Genomic DNA, 9,320 nt, shown 5'->3' on the forward strand with positions numbered 1-9,320 from the left:
ATTTTCAGGCAGATCGTTCCATATTGTCACTGTTCTTATTGAAAAAAGGTTTTTCCTAAGCATCATTGTTGCACGCTTAGTGTATACTTTTTTGCTATGCCCTCTGTTACTGTGACGATCAGCGGCATCTTTCCAAAGTGTGATTGCATTACAACATTCTATATCATATATTTCGTTTATAATTTTGTACAGTTCTCTCATATCTCCCCTACATCTCCTGAAGGCCAACGTTGGTAGTTTAAGTTTCTCAAGTCTCTGACTGTAGGTGAGGTCTTTCATCCCCGGAAGGCACTTTGTCGCTCTTCGCTGGACTGCCTCGATCTTGTCGATATATTTTTGAAGATGTGGTGCCCACACTGGACTAGCATAGTCCAGTTGTGAACGAACAAGACATTTATATAAAGGAATAAAAGACTTTGTGTCCATAAACTGAAATGTTCTCCTAATAAGTGCGAACATAGAGTTAGCTTTTTTAACTTTTTCGGAAATGTATTCATCAAATGATAGGTTGGAATCTATAATTACACCGATATCTTTTTCCTGGTCGGATGTCTCCAACATTTTGCCATCTAGGTGGTAGATTGGTTCTGGTTTGTTTTTCCCTCCGCTTCTTTCCTTGCCTCTTCGCATATGCTTACACTTGTCTGGGTGCATTTTGAGAAGCCACGTGTCACTCCACTTACACATTACATCAAGGTCTTTCTGAAGCTCGACACTGTCCCCTTCTTTTTGTATTATTTTAAATATTTTAGTGTCGTCCGCAAATAAGTAAATATCGGATTGAACTACTCCTGGGAGGTCATTTACAAATATCACGAACATCAGTGGTCCTAGCACAGAACCTTGTGGGTTCCAGATGTTACCTTAGTCCATTCGGAGTCTACACCGTTCACCGTTACTTTCTGTTGTCGACCTTTCAAAAATGTTGATATCCAGGAGGTTATTTGATTGGAGAAGTTATATGACTGTAGTTTGTTGAGGAGCCTATTGTGTGGAACTGTATCGAAAGCCTTTTGATAGTCCATGTATATACAATCTATAACCTGGCCTTTGTCCAGGGCTTCAGTCCATTTATCCATCACTTCTAAAAGTTGTAGACAAGTTGATCTTCCAGATATGAAACCGTACTGCTTGTCTGAAAAGTAATTATTGTTCCTCATGAATTTTGTAATATGTTCCCTTACTATAGACTCTAGAACTTTGCATACCACAGTTGTTAAACTAACTGGCCTTGAGTTGCCTGCTTCACATTTATCGCCTTTCTTATATATGGCACAAACCCGGGCTTTTTTCCATTCGTCTGGTATTGTTCCTGTTGATAATGATTGGTTGAAGATTTTTGTCAAAGGACCTGATATTGATGGGGCAGTGTTTTTGAGAAACATTGGGTGGAATTCGTCTAATCCTGGAGACTTTTCCGGTTTGAGATTTTTTAGCACTTTTATTACCGACTCGTCTTTCACGTTCAAAGCTGTCATTTCCTCGGTTACTTCCTTTTGTTGTAGTTCCGGTGTAATTCCCGTCGCCGCCCTTACAAAGACACTACTAAAGAAGTTACAAAGTACATCCGCCTTTCCCTTGTCTGATGATACTTTCGCAGAGGTTTTGTCTTTAGACTTTGAGTAAAGATCTCCGATATCGGATTTTGTTGTTGATTTTGATTTTATATAGTTCCAAATTGCTTTAGGGTCGGTTTTGGCTTTTGCTGCAATACTGTGTTCATACTCCTTTCTTAGTATCCGAGTTAGTTTTCTTACTTTATTTCTAGTCTTATTATACTGCTTTCTTACTTCCGTGTCTTTACTTGTAGACGCCTTTCTAGACAATGAATGTTTCTTTTTGATAGCCTCCAGTGTTGCCTTGTCAGCAGGAAAGCTGTGTTTGTTGTTTCTACCCATTGTAATGATTTTTGTTGGTACATGTTCCTTTTCCACTTGTTTTATTATGGTACTAAAGTTGCTCCAATTGTCATTGATGCTGTAAGAATTATTTAATACTTCGTCCCAATTTATCTTATTCAGTTCGGCATTAATTGTTTCATAATCGGCCTGTTTGTAGCATATTTTCTTTTTACTGTGTAGATTTACTTTCATATTGCATATTACATTAAACAATAGGACACAGTGGTCGCTCTTACCAAGTGCACTTTGGTATTCAATATTTGAAAACGAGTTTTCATCGTTAGTTATTACGAGATCAAGGATACATGTATGCGGGTTGTCTCTCCCTCGCCATCTTGTCGGCTCCTGTACATGTTGAACAAGAAAATTGTCTTGAAGCTTTTGTATAAATTTGTATTCTTTTGTTTCGGTGCTTTCACCCCTAGTATTCCATGACTCCCAATTTATGCCTGGATAATTAAAGTCTCCCATTATTATTAGTTTTCCGTTTCCTTTCCGGGCCGCTTCTTCTATCAGATCTTGCAATTTGTTGTTGTTATCCGTGGTTCCCGAGTCCGATCTATATATAAGGCCTACTAGAAGTTTCGTTTTATTGGTTATACTTATTTCCACAAATAGGTTCTCCTGGAACGATGTTTCCATGTTTACTTCCTCGGCTATCAGATCCGAGTTGATTAGTATTAGCATTCCCCTGCCCTCCGTATTTTCAATGTTTTTACTAAACAACTTGTAGCTTTGGTTCCCGTCTATACTGTATTCTGTTGCTTTCATATTCTGTATTCTAGTTTTTGCTTTTACCTCTGTAATTGCTATGATGTCTGGTTTTATATCGTTTGCTCGAATGTTTAGTTCTGACATTTTGTTTTTTAACTGGTCGGCGTTTGTGTACATGCATTTTAGATTATCGATTGACTTTTGGTTTGGGCGTTTTTCCCGGTGTTTGTTCGAGACTATTTTTTTCTGGTATGTTACTCGGCCTCCTTGTTTACTGTGGTCGGTACTTTTATTATTTTCCTGGCCCACGGTGGTCCCCGGACCTTGTATGTAAATTCCCCCGATGGGTTTTGTTGCTGTTTCGCTTTAGCTTGCTCCCACAGTTGTTTTTCCTGTTCCCTCTCTGCCTTAGTCAGATCGTTGCTTATTCTTACATTTTTAAATTCCTCCTCTCCACCTAAATTCTTTATACTTTTAAACATTGCTTTTTTTTGGTTTCCATGTTTCCAAGCGATACCAACAATGGTCTATCTTTCCGCTGTTCCTTTGCGATCTCCTTGTTGAATTTTCCAGGCCGTGAACACTTGACATCATCCAGGGCTGGCATTACATGTCCTCAGTATGTTCATAACGATCCCAGTGTCATGGACTATCCTTTCATTCGTGTTGGACGAGTCTTTTTCTGGAATGCCATATATTATTATGTTATTATTATTTTGTACTAACGATGCAGTTTGTATATACGGCATTATACGAACCAATTATCAACACTTTCTTTCATTAAGATTTTACATAAGGTTTAATCTAAGTTAGTTTTTGGTTTTATTATACGGCTTTCCTTATGCTATTTTAAGGTGTTTTGTTGTCTTGTGCAGATTCTTAGATTTTATTAATCCAAACAAGCTTAAGTTTGTGTAATATTTGAACACATTTATTAAAAATACCTATAAAAACAAAACGTTATTGCCTTATTAAAAGCTCTCAACACTTCTAAAGCTTTATTAAATTAACCATGTGAAACACGTTAGTTGAAATGAGAAAGGCATCCATTAAAATAATATCATATACCGATAAGGAATTTTAACTTGTAATTTGAAAGTGTATAATTTCAGTCTTGGATGAAGAAATGCCTGTTCCATCATGTCAATATGCATTATTTCTGAGAAAATAAATATAATAATTGACCAAAATCAATATTGCACAAATAGAGGTGATGTGAACATGCAAGAAACACATAAAGTTCTTTTAAAAGAAGAATGCATTAAATCTTCCATGGAAAGGTTAGTCGGACTATTTTAGAATTCTGAGACCACAAGGGATGTAACGTTATCCTCTAAAGACTTTTATCACATATCCAGGGCCATATTTAACATATAATTCCTTTTCACCACGGTGTATTTTAATCCAGTCCAGATAAAGGTAATAAACTTTGACATTAAAATAAAGATATAATTGATAGTGTCATATTTCAATAGATATTTCCTAATTAGTTAAGGAAGTATATCCTTATCGGGCTCCAAATACAATGAATTTAACCATCTCTATTGCCAGCATGAGAACTTGAAGCTATAATTGCATGTAACAGAACCACCAAAGAGATATATCAAAATGATATTTCCTTATTGAAACAAAATCGATCGTTGCTGTACTAACCCATGTAAAAAAGTCAGTCATTTATCTGTCAAGCAGCTAATTCATGATCCCGATATTGTCGCTTTATATAATGTGTTTTTTTTATAATTAATGAAAATAGACGTTGTCTACTTGTATTGTAACGCAAATCGTTAACTTCGTTATATGTTATTAAAGGTGTAAGCAATCGAAAAGTATGATAAGAGATGTTGGAGTGGTCTTAAGCAAGTATATAACATTTATATTTATACTTTACATTCGTGTTTCTTTAATTTTTTATTTTTTTTTAAACAATTCGGTAAAAGTTTAATGTACTATAGCATTTCCATCCAAAACCTTGGAATGCAAACTAAAAAATTGAACAGAGGAATCGTTTGAGGGGAAAACAATGTCGGGAATCGGACGGGGAAGGGGATGTAACCTTCGCCAAGTGATACATTTAACCGGTCCATTTTAATGAGTAGTTGCATAATCTTGTCTATTATTTAAAAGCTACAGGGTAGCAGATCCATGTGTGTTCCTCGTTGTCCACGAACAGCAATAAACCAAAACAGCTGTCATTCAATATCATATATCACGGAAGGCTCATCGTTAACCTTAGATGACGCAGATACAAGGGGAGGTAATAAGAAGAGATTTGTCAAAAATATTTTTTTTTTAAATAGGATACTTAAATGAATTCCATTGATTAATCAGATGAACTAGCTGTAAATTCTTTGTTTCTAATACAATAGTGAAACTACGAAAACAGAAATGTCTGACAACTCTGATCGATTCAAATACAATACATATTCAATTATAAAACGCAAATAAAATAGTTTGGAGATGAAACCTTGAACAAGGTCGCAACACAGCTAGTCTTATGCGTAAATTTATTGTCACTATATGGCCAACAAAATATATCATCTAACGACCAATGGATTCCGCAAGTTGGAAGTCAAACCATTTCTAAATGTCATTAGTACGCTAACATAGGTGTACTCTTACAAAAATGCTTAAGGATAGAATAAAAGTGACGTCTGTCTGGCAAATCCAGCATTTTTTATAAGTAATGATCATTTCAGGTTGCGACACTAACAATTTAGTACAGACACATGGCAGTCGATATGTGGTATCAAGTCTAGATATGCATTTTTATTTTGAAAGGTTAAGGTTCCAAGAACAACGGTATGTCTAGACTGTATAAACCTCCGGGGTGTGAATATTGAGTTTACTCCCTCTAAACACATGTCGATACAGACGTACGTTGACAAGATTTATTGACGTAATGTCAATGGATTGTCACGTGAGGACCATATGACTTGATAGGTTAGTAAACACTGGTGTTGGTAGCTAGATCGTCCATTGTGGATATCAGACATTGGAATTCAGTTGAGAAAATATATGTAATAAGAGACATCCTTGAATTAAACTTTCATCCTGATTAAATATGTTTTATATAATTTAGTAGAAATATGAGCTCGCATGCGGTGATGATAATACCTCACTTCAAGATTTACTTGCCAAAGGCCTAATGAAGTTCAAATATCAACACCTAATAAACTTTCCAATTCTTTTGCATACTTTCAGGGAATCGGCTAGACAATGTTCGAAGAGTGCTTACTTTCAAATTGTGTAATACACTCGGCTAGCTTAATATAGGTGTTTACTCTTTTTGAATAAGAATACGGGTAAAATATTGGCTTGAAGGATATAGCAAGATTCTCGTTCCTCGAGGCAAGGTTTATTTCCTGAGGCGAAGCCGCGAAAATGTTAATTGGGTATATCAACTCTTTGAGTTCTGATTTCGTCTCCTCAGTTTTCCAGTCAGAAAAGTTTTGCGTAGAGAATTTGTCCTTGTTTACTTTGGGGTACTCTTTCAATTATACATAAAACGACTGCACAAAAATTCAAATCCACACAGACATAGCAATTCAACACAATGTAATGTCAAACACGTTTCAATTTAAAACCCGTTGAGTTTGTGTGTTTCATTTCTGGTACTGATTTTTAAGATCGAGGAACTGATTTTTAAGATCGAGGAAAAAAGTTGCACATAAATCTCCTTCTTTTTTCAGAAAAAAGCCATAAAATTAATCCTGGCTTTAACGAAACCAAATTGAGACTCATATATCAGTACGACATGACAATAACGGGAACAAAAGACAGTACAACATGACAATAACGGGAACAAAAGACAGTACAACATGACAATAACGGGAACAAAAGACAGAACGACATGACAATAACGGGAACAAAAGACAGTACGACATGACAATAACGGAAACAAAAGACATTACGACATGACAATAACGGGAACAAAAGAATGTACAACATGACAATAACGGGAACAAAAGACAGGACGACATGACAATAACGGGAACAAAAGACAGTAACACATGACAATAACGGGAACAAAAGACAGTACGACATGACAATAACGGAAACAAAAGACAGTACGACATGACAATAACGGGAACAAAAGGCAGTACGACATGACAATAACAGTAACAAAAGACAAGACAATAACGGGAACAAAAGACAGTACGACATGAAAATAACGGGAACAAAAGACAGTACGACATGACAATAACGAGAACAAAAGACAGTACGACATGACAATAACGGGGACAAAAGACAGTACAACATGACAATAACGAGAACAAATGACAGAACGACATGACAATAACGGGAACAAAAGACAGTAACACATGACAATAACGGGAACAAAAGACAGTACGAAATGACAATAACGGAAACAAAAGACATTACGACATGACAATAACGGGACCCAAAGAATGTACAACATGACAATAACGGGAACAAAAGACAGAACGACATGACAATAACGGGAACAAAAGACAGTAACACATGACAATAACGGGAACAAAAGACAGTACGACATGAAAATAACGGGAACAAAAGACAGTACGACATGACAATAACGAGAACAAAAGACAGTACGACATGACAATAACGGGGACAAAAGACAGTACAACATGACAATAACGAGAACAAATGACAGAACGACATGACAATAACGGGAACAAAAGACAGTAACACATGACAATAACGGGAACAAAAGACAGTACGACATGAAAATAACGGGAACAAAAGACAGTACGACATGACAATAACAGGAACAAAAGACAGGACAACATGACAATAACAGGAACAAAAGACAGTACGACATGAAAATAACGGGAACAAAAGACAGTACGACATGACAATAACAGGAACAAAAGACAGAACGACATGACAATAACGGGAACATAAGACAGTACAACAGGACAATAACAGGAACAAAAGACAGTACGACATGACAATAACGGAAACAAAAGACATTACGACATGACAATAACGGGAACAAAAGACTGTACAACATGACAATAACGGGAACAAAAGACAGGACGACATGACAATAACGGGAACAAAAGACAGTACGACATGACAATAACGGGGACAAAAGACAGTACGACATGACAATAATGGGAACAAAAGACAGTACGACATGACAATAACGGGAACAAAAGGCAGTACGACATGACAATAACAGTAACAAAAGACAAAACAAAAGTAACCACGAGTCGCCTCCAATAAAGAAGGAAACCCATGCTCTGGAAAAGTAAAGAAACACATGTGAGCCCCGTTTTGAACGAAGGGAAAAGTGTGCCGCTCACACAGATTTAAAAATGTAGAACAAAGTCGTTTTACAATCGTTGCGTGTGTATTAACGTCCTTTGTTATTAAACGTCAGAGTAAATTCAAGCTATCCATGTTGATATCTAGACAACCGTCAAGAAACGATCTGCTTTAAGATGCAAAACCTTGCCATCTTATTAGCAGGCAAAAATAATCTACTCGAAGTGAATCCGTGGACACGTTTGCAAGTGATCCATCTCACTTCAAATATTGCTGAAATGGTGAATTAGTTTTAATAAGAAACATGTGTCAAAAAGAAATTTGATGAATGCAATTACATATTTTTTGAATATGAGAGGATTCGCATCAATATATCCTTTAAAATAGCAGGGAGGTAGTACTTTCAATCATCATATTATTTTTATTAACAATTCTATCTAACTAACAGAGATTTTGTGTTAATAATCACTTAAATATCATATGCTTTTGTACAATCATTTCCAATTAATTTTCAAATAATTCGTACCAAAATATCAAGTAGAATAACAGATATTTGTGCTAACAGATTACTTAACAAGAAAATTATATTTGCATGGCCTTTAAAATATTAAATATTTTGTTCCAACTTTTCCCCTTTAGATAATACGTTACTCTACCAGCTGCTTATCATGAATCCCCAAAATAAACATACATTTTGTAGCATCAATTTCCTGAAAATATCACGAGATTTTAGCATTTATATAGCGTTACTTTATGAAAACGCGCAACACCACAGCGAACACTTGTATTGCATGCTTGCCGCTTCAATGTAACAAACTCATCGTGTCTACATGGGACATTACAAAGGCTTTCTTTGTCACACATACATAGACAGTCTCAAATGAATCCCCCGTTTTTTAACATTGTACATAAATAGAAGATCTCTGTCGAATTCCCATTTCGCTAAAGCTCACTTCATAAAACATATACGTTTGAATAAAGAAACTTTTTTTATTGCTTTGGCATGTATTTGTTAGACATTGCACTCATTTTTGTCATCCTAATGTCGCACATCTCACAGTGTTTCCATTTTTAGGAGATTTATGAGTATTGGAGTTAACTTTTTTCGCAACGCCCCTCTATGAATTGGCAAGAATGTATGAGAATATTCGCGAAAAATTTGTTCTTCTTACCATCGCCAATCTTTCACTGTTGCCATTTTGCCCTTGAGTCTATTGATGTATATATAATATGTGACATCACATCGTCGTGACGTCATGTATATTACTAAATTTACGTCATAATTGGGATTATAACATGAAGTACCTATTATATAGCTATTATACGCAAAACAATGTCATATTAAAATTGTATATTTACTAAGACGGCGTCATGGTGATAAAATAATGTTCGTCCTTTGGCAAAATGCCACAGAATATGAGGCTTGATATTACAATAGTGTAATAATACTTT

The sequence above is a fragment of the Mizuhopecten yessoensis genome, unplaced genomic scaffold (genome assembly GCF_002113885.1).
Source record: "Mizuhopecten yessoensis strain PY_sf001 unplaced genomic scaffold, ASM211388v2 scaffold8195, whole genome shotgun sequence".
Lineage (NCBI taxonomy): Eukaryota > Metazoa > Mollusca > Bivalvia > Pectinida > Pectinidae > Mizuhopecten > Mizuhopecten yessoensis.